The sequence below is a fragment of the Pseudophryne corroboree genome, assembly GCF_028390025.1.
Source record: "Pseudophryne corroboree isolate aPseCor3 chromosome 3 unlocalized genomic scaffold, aPseCor3.hap2 SUPER_3_unloc_1, whole genome shotgun sequence".
Lineage (NCBI taxonomy): Eukaryota > Metazoa > Chordata > Amphibia > Anura > Myobatrachidae > Pseudophryne > Pseudophryne corroboree.
In genome coordinates, this window is record NW_026967493.1 from 2840494 (window position 1) to 2860483 (window position 19990).

Genomic DNA, 19990 nt, shown 5'->3' on the forward strand with positions numbered 1-19990 from the left:
ATTTATAAAAGTTCCTGATTCTGTTCATGATCTCCATACATTGAAGAAAAAAAAAAATTCTCGAGCTAACTTCCCTGACATCATCGGAGCTATTGACTGTATCCATGTTCCATATAGACCACCTAGTGACATGGAAGAAGTTTCGAGGAATCGAAAATGATTTCATTCGATGAACATGTAGGTTATCTGCGACGCCCATTGCCAAATCACAAATGTTTTTGCTGCCTACCCCAGATCTACTCATGATTCGCTTATTCTTACAAATTCCTGAATTTTTAGAACTTTAGAATCAGGTACCATCAATGGTTGTTTATGAGGTAAATTTCACCTTGTTTTCTTTTAGTCCTTTTCCTTTTTGTTTTTTGATAAAATCTAACTAGGATCATATGTACCTAAAATTTCTGTTTAATTAATAGGTTACGCAGGAAACGGCATAGAGTCATGGCTCCTGACTCGGGGAGTCATAGAGCGTACTTTCGAGATCCTAACATCACAGTTTAGGGGTCTATTCAATTAGTGCCAGTGTTTCCGGCAGTTGGAAATACCATCACTTTTCGAGAGGAATAGGTTGAATTTGCATTCGATTTAATCAATGCAAGTGCCGTTTTTGTGACTGTCGGAAAAAAAACAGCACTTGTCGAAAAACAACTGGATCGGCGGATTAGCCGCGGATTCACGAGTTTTGTCAAATTCGCATCCAATTCTGACAGGATTTTGGCCCGTTTTCGACAATGCTGATTCGACTTCAAAAAATGTCGGATCAGCATTCTTGAGAAACGGGCAAAACCTGTCGGAATTCGCCGAGAATAGAATACTGCACTGTCGGATAGGATCCAACATGCATTGAATACCCCCCCTTAGATGTCTGGATCGTTCCTCAGGAGCAATGCAGGATAGCCACTCGAAAGTCTGCCAAATTGTTACCGTCTAAAAAGAAAATAGATCAAGTAGCATCAAAAGCAACAATCTTTAATTTGAGTAAAAAAGCAATCACAATACCGCAGATGCAGCTCCTCAAAAAAGGTCTAAAATTTGCACCCCACTCCAAAGTGGATAGCTTTAGTCTATACATAGACCTGCAAAAATTCATTTGAAAACTGACAATCAAAAAATATTTTCATAATACACCATTTGAATCTCCATCAATATCGGGTGAAGAATATCAACATACCCAATTCAAACCCACATCTATATTCAACCCAGTGCACTGCAAAGGTTCATTCATCAACACCTTCCAAAAAGCGATGGAAGAAGAAATTGATCAAATTCCACCAAAACAAAAAATAAAACATAATTTATCTAAAGATGAAAGATCAGCAATGTTGGAATTAAAGAATGACGATACAATAGTAATAAAGCCCGCAGACAAAGGCAGAGGGATCGTCATAATGCAAAGAGATCAATATGAAAGAAAGGCGGAACGCCTGCTAAGTGATACGGACACATACATCATTCTGGATCAAGATCCCACACAAAGATTCATGAAAGAATTACAAGAACATCTTGAGGAAGGCCTAGAAATCGGCATCATAAACAAAAAAGAATTTCAGTACCTCATACAGTCAAACCCTCAAATTCCAACTTTTTATTTTTTGCCGAAGATTCACAAACACCTCACTAATCCACCAGGACGCCCAATCATTTCTGGCATAAATTCCATCACCTCAAACCTTTCTAAATACACTGATTATTTTTTACAGAACTTGGTCATTCAACAAAGAAGTTATCTGAAAGACACAATCAGCATACTTAAAATCCTGGAAAACTTCACATGGAAACCTTCATATACACTAGGTACAGCAGATGTTAAATCATTATACACATGCATTGCACACGAAATAGGATGTACACATACCCGTCATTACCTTTCCACTCAAACATCGATACCAAACCAGCAAATCAACTTCATCATGGCTAACATTGAATTCATTTTAACCCATAACTATTTTTGGTACAATGACAAGTTCTACCTTCAAAAATGTGGTACCGCAATGGGCACACCCCTAGCCCCAAGCTATGCTAACCTTTTCGTGTCAAAATGGGAAGATGACACCATCTGGGCAAATAATATTTTTTCAGAAAATCTAATTCTTTGGCATCGGTACATAGACGATGTGATGTTCATTTGGGACGGACCAGAAGATAAACTACAACTCTTTTTAGATTACATTAATAACAATTCACTCAACTTGGCATTTACGACAACAACAAGCAAACAAGAAGTGATCTTTTTAGATCTGGAAATCTTCATCGAACATCAGAAAATAAAAACTAGAACGCACTTCAAAGAAGTCAATGGAAACAATACACTTCCCATTCACAGCAATCATCACAGACAATGGATCAAAAATATCCCTGGAGGCCAACTGCAAAGACTAAGACGAAATTGTACAGACGACAACACGTTTTTAGAACAAAGTGAACTTTTAAAGAACAACTTTGTAGAAAAAGGATACTCCAACTTGGACATTCAAAAAAATATTGATAAGTTGAAACACACCGATAGAAAAGAACTCATCAGGTACAAGGAAAAAAAAAGAAAATCCCATCAAATTATCATTCATCACCCAATACAGCAGCAACACATTAGTAGAAAATATGATACGGAAACACTGGCACATATTACAACTAGATGAGACATTGAAACAAATACTACCAGAACATCCAAAAATAATATATCGACGAGCACAATCTATAAAACAAACAATAACAAAAAGCCATCTACATCAACTGGGAAAAAAAGACTATGATTCAAACAACAAAGGATTCAGACAATGTCTCAACTGTAAGGCATGTGACATAAGTAACAGAACAACAAAGAAAACAACTAGCTTTTCATCGAGAGTCACTGGAAAAATGTACCAAATTAATCAAGCATTGAGTTGTGACACAGAAGGGGTAATTTACCTTTTACAATGCCCATGCAATTTCCAGTATGTGGGACAGACAAAACGAAAAGCAAAAGTGAGATTTGCTGAACATATCAATAACATAAAAAAAGGCTTGATCACACATAATGTCTCTAAACACTACCTAGAAGTTCACAACAAGAACCCAATTGGAACAAGCTTCCTGGTAATCAAAAAGATTCATACCAACTGGAGAGGCGGAAACATCTCCGAAGAATTAAAAATGACAGAAACTAAATGGATCTTTGACTTAAAAACCATGACACCGAGAGGTCTAAACATAGAAATAGAACTCAATCCTTTTCTACGAAAATAAAAAATAAAGTAATTAATAATTACTTTCTTAGAATAAAAAAATCATTAACTATCTCCCCTCATGTAATCAATGTTTTTATATATTCATGTTATCTTAATATTAGGAAAACAAATATCAATCATAAGCGGTACCAGTTATCTTTTTTTTTTTGTGGGTTTCCCCCCCCCCCCCCCAACATTTTAACAGCAAAAAACCAAACACATGGTTGCCACCAAAAAATGAGGTCATTTCCACCCGGAAGTTCCGGTTATTTTTAGTATAAATAAATCTAATAAAATTATTCCTTTTCAGTTCACTCCTCGAAAAAGTGCATTAAAGTGCATGAAACGCGTTGGAGATCATCATTTACACTCCAAAGAGGAAAATCCATCAACAGCCGCAACACAAACAGAACCCGCTGCAACTTAAGCTGCCACTAACATCACGCCGGAGCGCATATCGGAACACACAGCAGGACACGCTAACATTGCCAGCCCTGGACTCAGCGGCACTCGGAAGTACCGCTAGCACCATCAAATACCAACAGCCGCGGACGAACAACAACAGAGCCGCAGTGCTCACAGCGGCATCCAGCGGCTTCTGAATTGGCACCCAGCGGTCCCTGCAATCAGTGCTCTCCACGGCACCGAAGTCTAGCACAGGGAAAGGTAGGAATTCATGGACATTCAGCAGTAATAAAGTGTTGCCGGCAATCTCCTCTTCCACATTCACTCAAAAGAGTGTAAACATTTTATCAATAACATTTTTTTCTTTTTTACAGGTACCGCTTCACATTTACTCTCACATCAACATTTTTATTAATCATTATGTGCAATTTTTTAATTTAACATCCCTAGCGCTTTCTTTTAAACACCACAAAAATCTATTCTAAGAAAGCAGCTTAATCCCTTAGCGCAGGCAATTAAATATATCTGTTACCGTCTGTTGTATGCTTCATAATATTTGCATTAAAAATAATACCCATATCGATTTGGAAAAGCTGAACTATCCAGTTGCTGAGATTCCACCTGCGACAAGTGAGGAAGATTCGGTTCATGGTAGAGAATTTAGAGCCGAACTAATCAATTATTTTTTAACTTTTTTATTAGGAACACAAAATTTTTAATTATTATTCACTTCATTAATTTACATAGGTTATTTAAAAGTAACACAAATTATAAAAAATATGCTTTTCCAAATAACTTATATACTTAGGGACTGTCCCCCCCCCACCCCTCATAATAATAATTTAAAAAAAAGACGTTTCCTCGTAGTTCAATGTTCCTTACGACTCTAGCCATCCGTCCTATTTGCAGTGCGGACTATTATAGGTCACAGTTCAACCCTCACAGATCTTGACACTAATAGTCTAGAATGTGACTTAAACCCACCTTAGTGGTACGGTATATTCATACGTGTGAGTTGGATTGTATTTTCTAAAAAACAATTAAACTCATTCCGCGACCGCACGTTTCATTGTCAGTGTATGTTGCACAGTGACATGACGGCAGGGACAGGAAGTAAGTTGCGGCAGAGACAGAACAGAGGGAACTGGTGAGGAAACAGGTGGGTCAGGTTTTTGCTAACAACAGAGACAGAACATAGGAGATCCCCAGCAGGGTGATCTCCCCCCAGTCCCCTTACTTGAATACCTCACAACAACACTTACCTCTCAAAGACTTGAGTGCAGATGCCTGAGATTAGTGGGGTGCCTTCTTCTGTGTGCTGCTTTTCCAGAACCCAGACCGCCTGGAACTGTCTCCGGATGGCAGCTGCCAGCCTTCCCAGGCGGGTATGCTCAGCCCAGCTTGAGGGAGCATCCGTAGCCCCTGGCTGCCAAAGCGTGCATTGCATCCCCAGTGCCACCAAATGAGGGTGGCGCACCTCAGGTGTGCTCGGTTGGAACATGCCTGGATTAGTCTTTACCTTCAAGGCTTTGTCATTTAGGGGGAGATGTATTTAGGCAGTGAACCAATTAGAGGAGTGAGCCATTGGATAAGTTGCCCCTGTTGTATGGAGGTGATTGCAATCAGGCAGCGGGGACCGGAGCAGCTGCTTTAAATTGCTCACGCCATGTACCATCAACTTCCCACTTGGCTGCAAATCCACAGCAACTGCTGACAGCTGCTCCGGTCCCCGCTGGTTGATTGCAATCACCTCCATACAACATACAGGAGCCGGCTGCTCCCCCTCTGCTTCCTGCTGCACAAGGGTTTTTAAATAGGATTCACATCTTTCACAGACCCATAGATATTGGGAATAGAGGTCCAGTGGATCTTTAAAACTGCGAATAATTTGAATTCTAAATGGTGTGGTGAGCCTGACCATTTCACAGATTGTCAGTATCTGAATTGATTGTATAGCTTCTTTGACCATCCCTCTGAAGAAGTCCTATGTGGACGAAACGCGTCAGGGTTGAAGAGACTTATACTACCCTTCATTTCATTTGTGGCACAAATTTTAACTGTGTATATGAAAGGGTTATCTCTGTTTGTGTAAATGTGCTTTTAATAAATTGTTATTTATGATCATATGTGGTCAATGTAATTGCTGGTGATAACTGGAAAGTGGAATTGGCGCCTCCTGATTCACTGTTTGGTGATATATATATATATATATATATATATATATATATTTTTTTTTTTACTAAAATCATTTCGGATAAGGTTAAATTCATGTTCTACACCTAATTCACTCATTAAAAAAAAAAATCTGAGCATTTTTTTGGTGGGAAAGATCATCAGTTAAGTGGTTAAGAGATGACAATTTATGGATCGGAAATTCCAGCTTAGTAGTGAGATTTTTTTTCAAAGTTGGCCACAGTAAACACTTTTATAAGTCAGTGTAAACCTGGATGTTACTTTGGCGTATAAACCATTTGGCAGGACCACAGTGGCCAGGCCACCACTAGAGGTTTACCAGCTGACTGCAATCAGACCAACAGCATAAGCTGTCAGTTTACCTCCTAAAGCAAGAGACTTTAAAGTAATACAGTATACAAATGCAACGCTGATTTGGTCCTGGCATCTCTAATTCCTATTTTACACTAGGAAAAGAATTCAAACTTGGATAAATGATGTTTAAAAATATTTTCATGTGTACAAATTTCTAAAAACCAGTCTTTGGAAAAATATAAAAGCTGAACTTGTTTACTAACTTTAAAAAAATACAGTTGTAGGTGTTGATTGTGGATTAGTTTTGAAAAAAACTACATGAATAGAAAGCGTCTGAGAATTTTCTTAGCTTTTTTCGGAAGTGTTTTGGTAGTTGGCTTTATTTAATTTCTATAGTAACACATTGAAGATTTCACAGGTGTATCTACAACATTCTCATTCGAGGTTTCTAAATCCTGAGGATTGGTTTGAGTCTTTATGCATATTGGGGGTAATTCTGAGTTGATCGCAGCCGAAATTTTGTTAGCAGTTGGGCAAAACCATGTGCACTGCAGAGGAGGCAGATATAACATGTGCAGAGAGAGTTAGATTTGGGTGGGTTATTTTGTTTCTGTGCAGGGTAAATACTGGCTGCTTTATTTTACACTGCAAATTAGATTGCAGATTGAACACACCACACCCAAATCTAAAAGGGCCCTACACACTAGCCGATCCGCCGTCGAGCTGCCCGATGGCGGATACGGCCGACGGGCGACCCGGCGGCGGGGGAGGGGGGCAGTGACGGGGGGAGTGAAGTTTCTTCACTCCCCCCGTCATCCGGCTCCATAGAACTGCAGGCAAATATGGAGGAGATCGCCCATATTGGCCTGCATGCACAGTCGACGGGACCAGCGATGAACGAGCGCGGGGCCGCGCATCATTCATCGCTGGACCCTCCACACTGAAAGATATGAACGAGTTCTCGTTCATTTATGAACGAGATCGTTCATATCTTTCAAAAAATCGGCCAGTGTGTAGGGCCTATGGGGTATATGCAATTGCGGTCGAATTTCCGAAATTGTCGAATTTTGGGTCATTTTCGCCAAAAAAAAATAATTCGTCAATGCAATTCAGTGCTTTCCGTCAAAAAAACGGACTTTCAAAATTCGACTTTTTGAAATTCGACTTTTCTGCAATGATACAAGTGCTGCAATTCGACAAAAGCATATTCAATTCAAGTTTGGAAATTCGACAGCAGTTCTTTTAGACAGTAAATTCGTCATTTTCAATCCGCCACACTGTGGAGGGTGAAAACAATAAAAAAAAATTTAAACATGTTTTTTTTTGTGTTTTTTTTTTTTGGGAATAGCATATCTATTTATATTAGAAGGGATTAGGTACTTTTTTTTGGGGGGGGGGAGGCACAAGTATTATTTATATATTTTTAAAAATATTTTTTTTTTAATTGCTGGAACGGTAAAATAAAATAAAAAAATGGCGTGTGGTCCCCCCTCCAAAGCATAACCAGCCTCGGGCTCTTCGAGCTGGTCCTGGTTATAAAAATGCGGGGAAAAATTGGGCAGGGATCCCCCGTATTTTTAAAACCAGCACCGGGCTCTGCGCCTGGTGCTGGTGCAAAAAATACGGGGGACAAAACGAGCAGGGCTCCCCCGTATTTTTCACACCAGCATCGGGCTCCACTAGCTGGACAGATAATGCCACAGCCGGGGGTCACTTTTATACAGTGCCCTGCGGCCGTGGCATTAAATATCCAACTAGTCACCCCTGGCCGGGGTACCCTGGGGGAGTGGGGACCCCTTCAATCAAGGGGTCCACCCCCCCAGCCACCCAAGGGCCAGGGGTGAAGCCCGAGGCTGTCCCCCCCATCCAAGGGCTGCGGATGGGAGGCTGATAGCCGTGAGAATTTTTTACGAATATTGTTTTTTCCAGGAGTACTACAAGTCCCAGCAAGCCTCCCCCGCAAGCTGGTACTTGGAGAACCACAAGTACCAGCATGCGGGAGAAAAACGGGCCCGCTGGTACCTGTAGTACTACTGGAAAAAAAATACCCAAATAAAAACAGTACACAGACACCGTGACAGTAAAACTTTATTACACACTGCCAACACACACATACATACCTATGTTCACACGCCGACATCGGTCCTCTTCTCCATGTAGAATCCACGGATACCTGAAAAGAAAAGATCAATATACTCACCTCAGCCAGGGTCCAGAGATAAAATCCACGGATTTGGCAAAAAAAGAAAACGAACACCCGACCACCGGACTGAAAGGGGTCCCATGCTGACACATGAGACCCCTTTCCACGAATGAGACCTGTCAGTGACAGCTGTCACACAAAGGTCTCTAAAGCCAATCAGGAAGCGCAACTTCGTTGCGCTCACCTGATTGGCTGTGCGCTGTCTGAACTCAGACAGCGCATCGCACAGCTCCGTCCATTATATTCAATGGTGGGAACTTAGCGGCTAGCGGTGGGGTTAACCCGCGCTTCCTGATTGGCTTTAGAGACCTTTCTGTGACAGCTGTCACTCTGAGAGGTCTCTCTGCATTCGGGGAAAGGTGTCCCATGTGTCAACATGGGACCCCTTTCAGTCCGCTGGTCGGGTATTTGCGGTTTGTTATTTTGCCAAGTACGTGGATTTATATCTGGACGCTGGAAGGTGAGTATAATTTTTTCACAGGTACCCTCGGATCGTCGGAAACCGTGGCAGTCGGCGTGTCAACATAGGTAAGTATGTGTGTGTCGGCAGTGTGTAATAAAGTTTTACTATCAAGGTGTCTGTGTACTGTTTTTATTTGGGTATTTTTTTTCCAGTAGTACTACAGGTACCAGCGGACCCGTTTTTCTCCCGCATGCTGGTACTTGTGGTTCTCCAAGTACCAGCTTGCGGGGGAGGCTTGCTGGGACTTGTAGTACTACTGGAAAAAACAATATCTTTTCATTTTCACAAAAGGCTATCAGCCCCCCATCCGCAGCCAATTGGATGGGGGGGGGACAGCCTCGGGCTTTCACCCCTGGCCCTTGGGTGGCTGGGGGGGGGGACCCCTTGATTGAAGGGGTCCCCACTCCCCCAGGGTACCCCGGCCAGGGGTGACTAGTTGGATATTTAATGCCACGGCCGCAGGGCACTGTATAAAAGTGACCCCCGGCTGTGGCATTATCTGTCCAGCTAGTGGAGCCCGATGCTGGTGTGAAAAATATGGGGGACCCCTGCTCGTTTTGTCCCCCATATTTTTTGCACCAGCACCAGGCGCAGAGCCCGGTGCTGGTTTTAAAAATACGGGGGATCCCTGCCCAATTTTTCCCCGCATTTTTAGAACCAGGACCAGCTCGAAGAGCCCGAGGCTGGTTATGCTTTGGAGGGGGGACCCCACGCCATTTTTTTTTCGGGTTTTTCCCGTTTTTTCCCGTTTTTTAAAATCGCGGCAAAATCCGGCAAATCGGACGATTTTCGCCCGCGGGTCTGTCGAATCCGTTTTTCATTGAATATGTTGAATTCCGGCAGCCACCTGCCGGAATTCACCTGTCGAATTGTGTCGAATTAAAAAATGGCGAAAAATTGCCGCGATTCGCCGTGAATTGCATATACCCCTATAACTCTCTATGCACATGTTAAATCTGCCTCCCCTGCAGTGCACATGGTTTTGCCCAACTGCTAACAAAATTCCTGCTGCGATCAACTTTGAATTACCCTCATTATTTTAAAGGGGTGGACTAAATTTGTCAGAATTTTGAGTATGTGCTGAATTTGAAAAAGAGGTGGCAGTGAAATTTAGAGAGGTAGCAATACTGCTCAATATGGTTGAATTTTCACTCAGATAATTTTGTAATGTTTCATTCATTTTTAAAGATCATCCCTAACGCCACTGACCTCACCACTTAAACTCCTATATTGTTTTAAAGATTTTTCAAAAACATCATTATTATGCTCAGATACGGGATTAGATTTCAAAACATTTTTTTCAGAATCTACTTGACCAGTCTCTAGAATTTTTGTTTCGGTGGAGAGAGATGTATTTGTAGAACCTGTTTTCTCGAATGGTGTTTCTTAAAGATTGTGATCCAATGACACAAAGATTTTTCTGGCGGGTATAATTCGGCAGGATAGTGAACATTATCGACAAAAAAACGAAAGAACAAGATTGTCTTTTTGTTGGCGCACTTAAAGAGGAAATTATTGTATAGTTGAATAATTAATTAGTTATAAGACTTAAACTTTTATTAAATTCATTAAAATTATCCTGTTTAGTGAAATATAAACATACATATGTGAAAAAATAAGAATTTACTTACCGATAATTCTATTTCTCGTAGTCCGTAGTGGATGCTGGGGACTCCGTCAGGACCATGGGGAATAGCGGGCTCCGCAGGAGACAGGGCACATCTAAAAAAGCTTTTAGGTCACATGGTGCGTACTGGCTCCTCCCCCTATGACCCTCCTCCAAGCCTCAGTTAGGTACTGTGCCCGGACGAGCGTACACAATAAGGAAGGATCTTGAATCCTGGGTAAGACTCATACCAGCCACACCAATCACACCGTACAACTTGTGATCTGAACCCAGTTAACAGTATGATAACAAAACGAAGTAGCCTCTGAAAAGATGGCTCACAACAAGAATAACCCGATTTTTGTAACAATAACTATGTACAAGCATTGCAGACAATCCGCACTTGGGATGGGCGCCCAGCATCCACTACGGACTACGAGAAATAGAATTATCGGTAAGTAAATTCTTATTTTCTCTAACGTCCTAGTGGATGCTGGGGACTCCGTCAGGACCATGGGGATTATACCAAAGCTCCCAAACGGGCGGGAGAGTGCGGATGACTCTGCAGCACCGAATGAGAGAACTCCAGGTCCTCCTTAGCCAGAGTATCAAATTTGTAAAATTTTACAAACGTGTTCTCCCCTGACCACGTAGCTGCTCTGCAAAGTTGTAATGCCGAGACCCCTCGGGCAGCCGCCCAAGATGAGCCCACTTTCCTTGTGGAGTGGGCCTTTACAGATTTAGGCTGTGGCAGGCCTGCCACAGAATGTGCAAGTTGGATTGTGCTACAGATCCAACGTGCAATCGTCTGTTTAGACGCAGGAGCACCCATCTTGTTGGGTGCATACAATATAAACAACGAGTCAGATTTTCTGACTCCAGCTGTCCTTGAAATATATATTTTTAATGCTCTGACAACGTCCAGTAACTTGGAGTCCTCCAAGTCGCTAGTCGCCGCAGGCACCACAATAGGCTGGTTCAAGTGAAAAGCCGAAACCACCTTAGGGAGAAATTGAGGACGTGTCCGCAATTCTGCCCTGTCCGAATGGAAAATCAGATATGGGCTTTTGTACGATAAAGCCGCCAATTCTGAAACTCTCCTGGCTGAAGCCAGGGCCAATAGCATGGTTACCTTCCATGTAAGGTATTTCAAATCTACCGATTTTAAAGGCTCAAACCAATGAGATTTGAGAAAATTTAGAACCACGTTCAAATCCCACGGTGCCACTGGAGGCACTATTGGGGGTTGTATATGTAGTACTCCTTTTACAAAAGTTTGTACTTCAGGCACTGACGCCAATTCCTTCTGGAAGAAAATTGATAAGGCCGAAATTTTAACTTTAATGGACCCCAATTTTAGGCCCATAGACAATCCTGCTTGCAGGAAATGTAAGAATCGACCCAATTGAAATTCTTCCGTTGGGGCCTTCTTGGCCTCACACCACGCAACATATTTTCTCCAAATGCGGTGATAATGTTGTGCGGTCACATCTTTCCTGGCTTTAATTAAAGTAGGAATAACTTCCTCAGGAATGCCCTTTTCTTTTAGAATCCGGCGTTCAACCGCCATGCCGTCAAACGCAGTCGCGGTAAGTCTTGGAACATACAAGGTCCCTGCTGAAGCAGATCCCTTCTTAGAGGTAGAGGCCACGGATCCTCTGTGAGCATCTCTTGAAGTTCCGGATACCAAGTTCTTCTTGGCCAGTCCGGAGCTACCAGTATTGTTCTTACTCCTCTTTTCCGTATAATTCTCAGTACCTTTGGTATGAGCGGCAGAGGAGGGAACACATACACTGACTGGTACACCCACGGTGTTACCAGAGCGTCCACAGCTATTGCCTGTGGGTCTCTTGACCTGGCGCAATACCTGTCCAATTTTTTGTTGAGGCGAGACGCCATCATGTCCACCTTTGGTTTTTCCCAACGGTTCACCATCATGTGGAAAACTTCTGGATGAAGTCCCCACTCTCCCGGGTGAAGATCGTGTCTGCTGAGGAAATCTGCTTCCCAGTTGTCCACTCCTGGGATGAACACTGCTGACAGTGCTACGACATGATTCTCCGCCCAGCGCAGAATCCTTGCAGTTTCTGTCATTGCACTCCTGCTTCTCGTGCTGCCTTGTCGGTTGACGTGGGCGACTGCCGTGATGTTGTCGGACTGGATCAACACCGGCTGACCCTGAAGCAGAGGTCTTGCTTGGCTTAGGGCATTGTATATCGCTCTTAGCTCCAGTATATTTATGTGAAGAGACTTTTCCAGGATTGACCACACGCCCTGGAAGTTTCTTCCCTTTGTGACTGCTCCCCAACCTCGTAGGCTGGCATCCGTAGTCACCAGGACCCAGTCCTGTATGCCGAATCTGCGGCCCACTAACAGATGGGCCGTCTGCAACCACCACAGGAGAGACAATCTTGTTCTCGGTGACAATGTTATCCTCTGATGCATGTGCAGATGCGATCCGGACCATTTGTCCAGCAGATCCCACTGAAATGTCCGTGCATGGAATCTGCCGAAAGGAATCGCTTCGTACGAAGCCACCATCTTTCCCAGGACTCTTGTGCATTGATGTACTGACACAGTTCCTGGTTTTAGGAGGTTCCTGACGAGTTCGGATAACTCCCTTGCTTTCTCCTCCGGGAGAAATACCTTTTTCTGAACCGTGTCCAGAATCATGCCCAAGAACAGCAGATGTGTTGTCGGGGTCAATTGAGATTTTGGAAGATTTAGAATCCACCCGTGTTGCCGAAGCACTACTTGTGTTAGTGCCACACTGACTTCCAGCTGTTCTCTGGACTTTGCCCTTATCAGGAGATCGTCCAAGTACGGGATAATTAATCCGCCTTTTCTTCGTAGAAGAACCATCATTTCGGTCATTACCTTGGTAAAGACCCGAGGAGCCGTGGACAAACCAAACGGCAGCGTTTGAAACTGATAATGACAGTCTTGTATCATGAACCTGAGATACCCTTGGTGTGAGGGGTAAATTGGGACATGTAGATAAGCATCTTTTATGTCCAAGGACACCATGAAGTCTCCTTCTTCCAGATTCGCTATCACTGCTCTGAGTGACTCCATCTTGAACTTGAATTTCTGTATGTACAGGTTCAAAGATTTCAGATTTAGAATAGGCCTTACCGAACCGTCCGGTTTCGGTACCACAAATAGTGTGGAATAATACCCTTTTCCTTGTTGTAGGAGGGGTACCTTGACTATCACCTGCTGTGAATACAGCTTGTGAATGGCTTCCAAAACCAACGTCCTTTCTGAGGGAGACGTTGGTAAAGCAGACTTTAGGAACCAGCGAGGAGGAGACCTTTCGAACTCCAGCATGTAACCCTGAGATATTATCTGCAGGACCCACGGGTCCACTTGTGAGTGAGCCCATTGATTGCTGAAAATCTTGAGCTGACCCCCCACCGTTCCTAAGTCCGCTTGTAAAGCCCCAGCGTCATGCTGATGGTTTTGTAGAAGCCGGGGCGGGCTTCTGTTCCTGGGCAGGGGCTGCTTGCTGCCCTTTCTTACCCTTTCCTCTGCCTCGCGGCAGATAAGACTGTCCTTTTGGTCGCTTTTTATAGGAGCGAAAGGACTGCGGCTGAAAAGACGGTGTCTTTTTCTGTTGGGAAGGAGTCTGAGGTAAAAAAGTGGATTTGCCGGCAGTTGCCGTGGCCACCAGGTCCGAAAGACCGACCCCGAACAATTCCTCTCCTTTGTATGGCAATACTTCCATATGCCTCTTGGAATCCGCATCACCTGACCACTGTCGTGTCCATAAACTTCTTCTGGCAGATATGGACATCGCGCTTACTCTTGATGCTAGAGTACAAACATCCCTCTGAGCATCTCGCATATAAAGAAAAGCATCCTTTAATTGCTCTAGAGTCAATAAAATACTGTCCCTATCCAGGGTATCAATATTTTCAGTCAGAGAATCCAACTACACTACCCCAGCACTGCACATCCAGGCTGAGGCTATTGCCGGTCGCAGTATAACACCAGTATGTGTGTATATACTTTTCAGTGTAGTTTCCAGCCTCCTATCTGCTGGATCCTTGAGGGCGGCCGTATCAGGAGACGGCAACGCCACCTGCTTTGATAAACGTGTGAGCGCCTTATCCACCCTAGGGGGTGTTTCCCAGCGCGCCCTAACCTCTGGCGGGAAAGGGTATAATGCCAATAACTTCTTTGAAATTGGCAATTTTCTATCGGGTGTAACCCACGCTTCATCACACACATCATTCAGTTCCTCTGATTCTGGGAAAAATACAGGTAGTTTTTTCACCCCCCACATAATACCCCTTTTTGAGGTACCAGCAGCATCAGAAATCTGCAAAGCCTCCTTCATTGCCGTGATCATATAACGTGTGGCCCTACTGGAAAATACGTTTGTTTCTTCACCGTCGACACTAGAATCATCTGTGTCGGTACCCGTGTCGACAGACTGAGGTAAAGGGCGTTTTACAGCCCCTGACGGTGTCTGAGACGCCTGGACCGGTACTAACTGGTTTGCCGGGCGTCTTATTTCGTCAACTGACTTTTGTAATGTGTTGACATTATCACGTAATTCCATAACTAAAGCCATCCATTCAGGTGTCGACTCCCTAGGGGGTGACATTACCAACATCGGCAATTGCTCTGCCTCCACACCAACATCGTCCTCAAACATGTCGACACACACGTACCGACACACAGCAGCCACACAGGGAATGCTCTAATCGAAGACAGGACCCCCTAGCCCTTTGGGGAGACAGAGGGAGAGTTTGCCAGCACACACCAAACAGCGCTATAAATGTATATAAACAACCCTAGAAGGTGTTGTTTATTATATATGCGCTCTTATATAATATATATATATATATATATAGCCAATTTATGCCCCCCTTCTCTCTGTTTTACCCTGTTTCTGTAGTGCAGTGCAGGGGAGAGTCCTGGGAGCCTTCCTCACCAGCGGAGCTGTGCAGGAAAATGGCGCTGAGTGCTGAGGAGAATAAGCTCCGCCCCCTTTTCGGCGGGCTTTTTCTCCCGGTTTTTTAATAACTGGCCTGGGTTAAAATACATACATATAGCCTTAATGGCTATATGTGATGTATTTATTTTGCCAAATAGGTACTTATATTGCTGCCCAGGGCGCCCCCAGCAGCGCCCTGCACCCTCCGTGACCATGTCAGTGAGCCGTGTGACAACAATGGCGCACAGCTGCAGTGCTGTGCGCTACCTTCATGAAGACTGTGAAGTCTTCTGCCGCCTGTTTCCGGACCTCCGTTCTGCCGTCTTTCTTCAGCGTCTGTAAGGGGGATCGGCGGCGCGGCTCCGGGACGAACCCCAGGCTGACCTGTGTTCCGACTCCCTCTGGAGCTAATGGTGTCCAGTAGCCTAAGATCCCAATCCATCCCGCACGCAGGTGAGTTGGAGATCTCTCCCCTAAGTCCCTCGTTGCAGTGATCCTGTTGCCAGCAGGAATCACTGAATGAAAACCTAAAAAAAACTTTTCTAAACAGCTCCTTAAGAGAGCCATCCAGATTGCACCCTTCTCGGACGGGCACAAAAACCTAACTGAGGCTTGGAGGAGGGTCATAGGGGGAGGAGCCAGTACACACCATGTGACCTAAAAGCTTTTTTAGATGTGCCCTGTCTCCTGCGGAGCCCGCTATTCCCCATGGTCCTGACGGAGTCCCCAGCATCCACTAGGACGTTAGAGAAAATATTATAAAAGTGATAATAAATTCAGCTTACAGACTCACCGTGTATTATTTCTATATTCCTTAAGTTGTGTGTGTTGGTTACCAAATTCTAGCAAATTCTGTTACAGGAGATCTATATCATGTTAAATATCCCTTGTGATACAATGTCAACTTATATTAATTACATAAATTGATTGGTTAAAGAGCGAAAGGACAAGGAATATTATGTTTCACAAAAACAGGTCTGCTAACTATGGTGTTATACACTTTTACCCTACCATCACTGTTATTCAAACAGAGATTGGAATTGTACAGTAACCTTTTTAGCAGATAGTGGATATTGTCTGTTTTTATTAGTATACAGTCCACATTATAATTCTGCTTTATGTCTGATCTATGGGCTCATTTGTATGTGGCCTGCTGACGATGATATATTCACACATAAAGGTAAACATGCATCATGTCTATTATACAGGTTCTATTAGTATCTCTATGGGGTATATGCAATAGCGGGCGAATTGGCAAAAAAGGCGAATTCCGGGACGTTTTCGCCTCCAAAAATCAATTCGCCTATGCAGTGCAGTCATTTTTCGCAAAAAAACGGCCCGTCAAAATTCGCCTTTTCTCAATTCGCCTTTTTCCGAATTCGCCTTTTCTGCAATGGTACAGATGCTGCAATTCGCCTCCAGCATATTCAATTCAAGTTTGGAAATTCGCCTGCAGTGCTTTTAGACAGCAAATTCGCGATTTTCACTCCGCCACACTTTGGAGGGTGAAAACAAATAAAAAAATTTTAAACATGTTTTTTTTTGTGTTTTTTTTTTTAGGAATAGCAGATCTATTTATATTAGAAGGGATTAGGTACTTTTTTTTTTTTGGGGGGAGGCACAAATATTATTTATATATTTTTTAAAATAATATTTTTTTTTTTTTATTGCTGGAACGTAAAATCAGAAAAAAAAATGGCGTGGGGTCCCCCCTCCAAAGCATAACCAGCCTCTGGCTCATTGAGCTGGTCCTGGTTCTAAAAATGCGGGGAAAAAATTGACAGGGGATCCCCCGTATTTTTAAAACCAGCACCGGGCTCTGCACCTGATGCTGGTGCCAAAAATACGGGGGACAAAACGAGTAGGGGTCCCCCGTATTTTTAACACCAGCATCGGGCTCCACTAGCTGGACAGATAATGCCACAGCCGGGGGTCACTTTTATGCCGTGCCCTGCGGCCGTGGCATCAAATATCCAACTAGTCACCCCTGGCCGGGGTACCCTGGGGGAGTGGGGACCCCTTCAATCAAGGGGTCCCCCCCCCAGCCACCCAAGGGCCAGGGGTGAAGCCCGAGGCTGTCCCCCCCCATCCAATGGGCTGCGGATGGGAGGGCTGATAGCCTTTGTGTTAAAAAAAAAAAGATATTGTTTTTTCCATTAGTACTACAAGTCCCAGCAAGCCTCCCCTGCAAGCTGGTACTTGGAGAACCACAAGTACCAGCATGCGGGAGAAAAATGGGCCCGCTGGTACCTGTAGTTCTAATGGAAAAAAAATACCCAAATAAAAACAGGACACAGACACCGTCGACAGTAAAACTTTATTTCACACTACCGACACACACATACTTACCTATGTTCACACGCCGACATCGGTCCTCTTCTCCATGTAGAATCCACGGATACCTGAAAAGCAAAGTTCAATATACTCACCTCAGGGTCCAGAGATAAATCCACGTACTTGGCAAAAAAATAAAACGCATTTACCCACACCAAAAACGGACTGAAAGGGGTCCCATGCTGACACATGGGACACCTTTCCACGATTAAGATCTGTCAGTGACAGTTGTCACTGACAGGTCTCTAAGCCAATCAGGAAGCGCAACTTCGTTGCGCTCACCTGATTGGCTGATCGCTGTGACAGCGCATCGCACAGCTCCCTCCATTATATTCAATGGTGGGAACTTAGCGGGTAGCGGTGAGGTCACCCGCCGGTCAGCGGTGACCGGCGGGTGACCCCACCGCTAGCCGCTAAGTTCCCACCATTGAAAGTAATGGAGCGGCTTTGCGAGCCGCTGTCAGAGTACAGACGGCGTCCAGCCAATCAGGTGAGCGCCACGGCAGTAGCGCTTCCTGATTGGCTGAAGGGACATCAGTGACAGGAGTCACGTGATGTCCCGGCATTCGGGGAGAGGGGTCCCATGTGTCAGCATGGGACCCCTTTCGGTCCGCAGGTCCGTGTGTTCGTTTTCTTATTTTGCCAAGTCCGTGGATTTATCTCTGGAGCCTGTTGAGGTGAGTATATTGATCTTTTATTTTCAGGTACCCCGGGATTCTACATGGAGAAGAGGACCGATGTCGGCGTGTGAACATAGGTAAGTATGTGTGTGTCGGCAGTGTGTAATAAAGTTTTACTATCGACGGTGTCTGTGTCCTGTTTTTATTTGGGTATTTTTTTTCCATTAGAACTACAGGTACCAGCGGGCCCGTTTTTCTCCCGCATGCTGGTACTTGTGGTTCTCCAAGTACCAGCTTGCAGGGGAGGCTTGCTGGGACTTGTAGTACTAATGGAAAAAACAATATCTTTTTTTTGAACACAAAGGCTATCAGCCCTCCCATCCGCAGCCCATTGGATGGGGGGGACAGCCTCGGGCTTCACCCCTGGCCCTTGGGTGGCTGGGGGGGGGGACCCCTTGATTGAAGGGGTCCCCACTCCCCCAGGGTACCCCGGCCAGGGGTGACTAGTTGGATATTTGATGCCACGGCCGCAGGGCACGACATAAAAGTGACCCCCGGCTGTGGCATTATCTGTCCAGCTAGTGGAGCCCGATGCTGGTGTTAAAAATACGGGGGACCCCTACTCGTTTTGTCCCCCATATTTTTGGCACCAGCATCAGGCGCAGAGCCCGGTGCTGGTTTTAAAAATACGGGGGATCCCCTGTCAATTTTTCCCCCGCATTTTTAGAACCAGGACCAGCTCAATGAGCCCGAGGCTGGTTATGCTTTGGAGGGGGGACCCCACGCCATTTTTTTCCCTGATTTTACCGTTCCAGCAATTGGGCAGGAAGGCGAATTCAGTACGCCCACTGCTCGCCGATTGGCCGGAATCCGCCTGCGGGAGGGGCGAATCATTTTTTCATTGCATATTGCGAATCCAGTGTCCCGGCGACAGGGCTGCAGCTGGCGATAGCGGGCAAATCACACAGAGGCGGATCTAATGCCGCGATTCGCCCGCTATTGCATATGCCCCTATGAGTCCCACAATTGATCACCAAGGTATAGAAATATGTATGGGATTACAGCATAAATACCATGTCTAATCATACAGACCCGTGATGTGTATCTTCATGTATAATATAATATGATCGTTAGGTCCTTGTCATTCACCCATAAATTATTTATATTTTCATATGGGCATTGAACACATTGGGATAATTGTTTTTGATATATAATCAGAATTCCTCAGATTCAAGGTAATAATCATTAATTCCAGTTATCTCAATTATATTAATAAAAGGAGTGTCACTCCATTGGAGCTATAGTATACAGGAGTAAGTATATGCTCTTAATGCAGATATCTCTTATACATCATTTCAAAATGAAAATGAAATGAAAATAAAAAAGGGGTGTTTATTCAATTGGAACTTTTATTGCACAAAGATGGATATGTACTGTTCTTATATAGTTCTCCTGAGTTCCTATCGATGTATTGTGACTGTATTTTCAGAGTAGTTTCTCACATACTATATTGTATCAAAAATAGTCCTCCCAGCAGCTCCCTACTGATACATTGTAGCTGCGCTGGGAAATACACCTTTATGAGTCAGAGCAGTTTCTCACATGTTATAATTGTATCCAAATGGATCTCCCAGCAACTCCCTATTGATACATTATAGTTGCATTGGGGAACACACCTCTATAAGTCATATTTTGTATTGAATCAATTATAGCAACTGGCT

The 19990-nt window shown here is 44.1% G+C and overlaps 1 protein-coding gene across 1 annotated transcript in view; it reads right to left on the minus strand.

The window, feature by feature from the left end:
• LOC134983081 (zinc finger protein 615-like) overlaps nt 1-19990 on the minus strand; it is a 145005-nt gene that overhangs the window by 74509 nt on the left and 50506 nt on the right. The gene's annotated exons all lie outside the window — the stretch shown is intronic.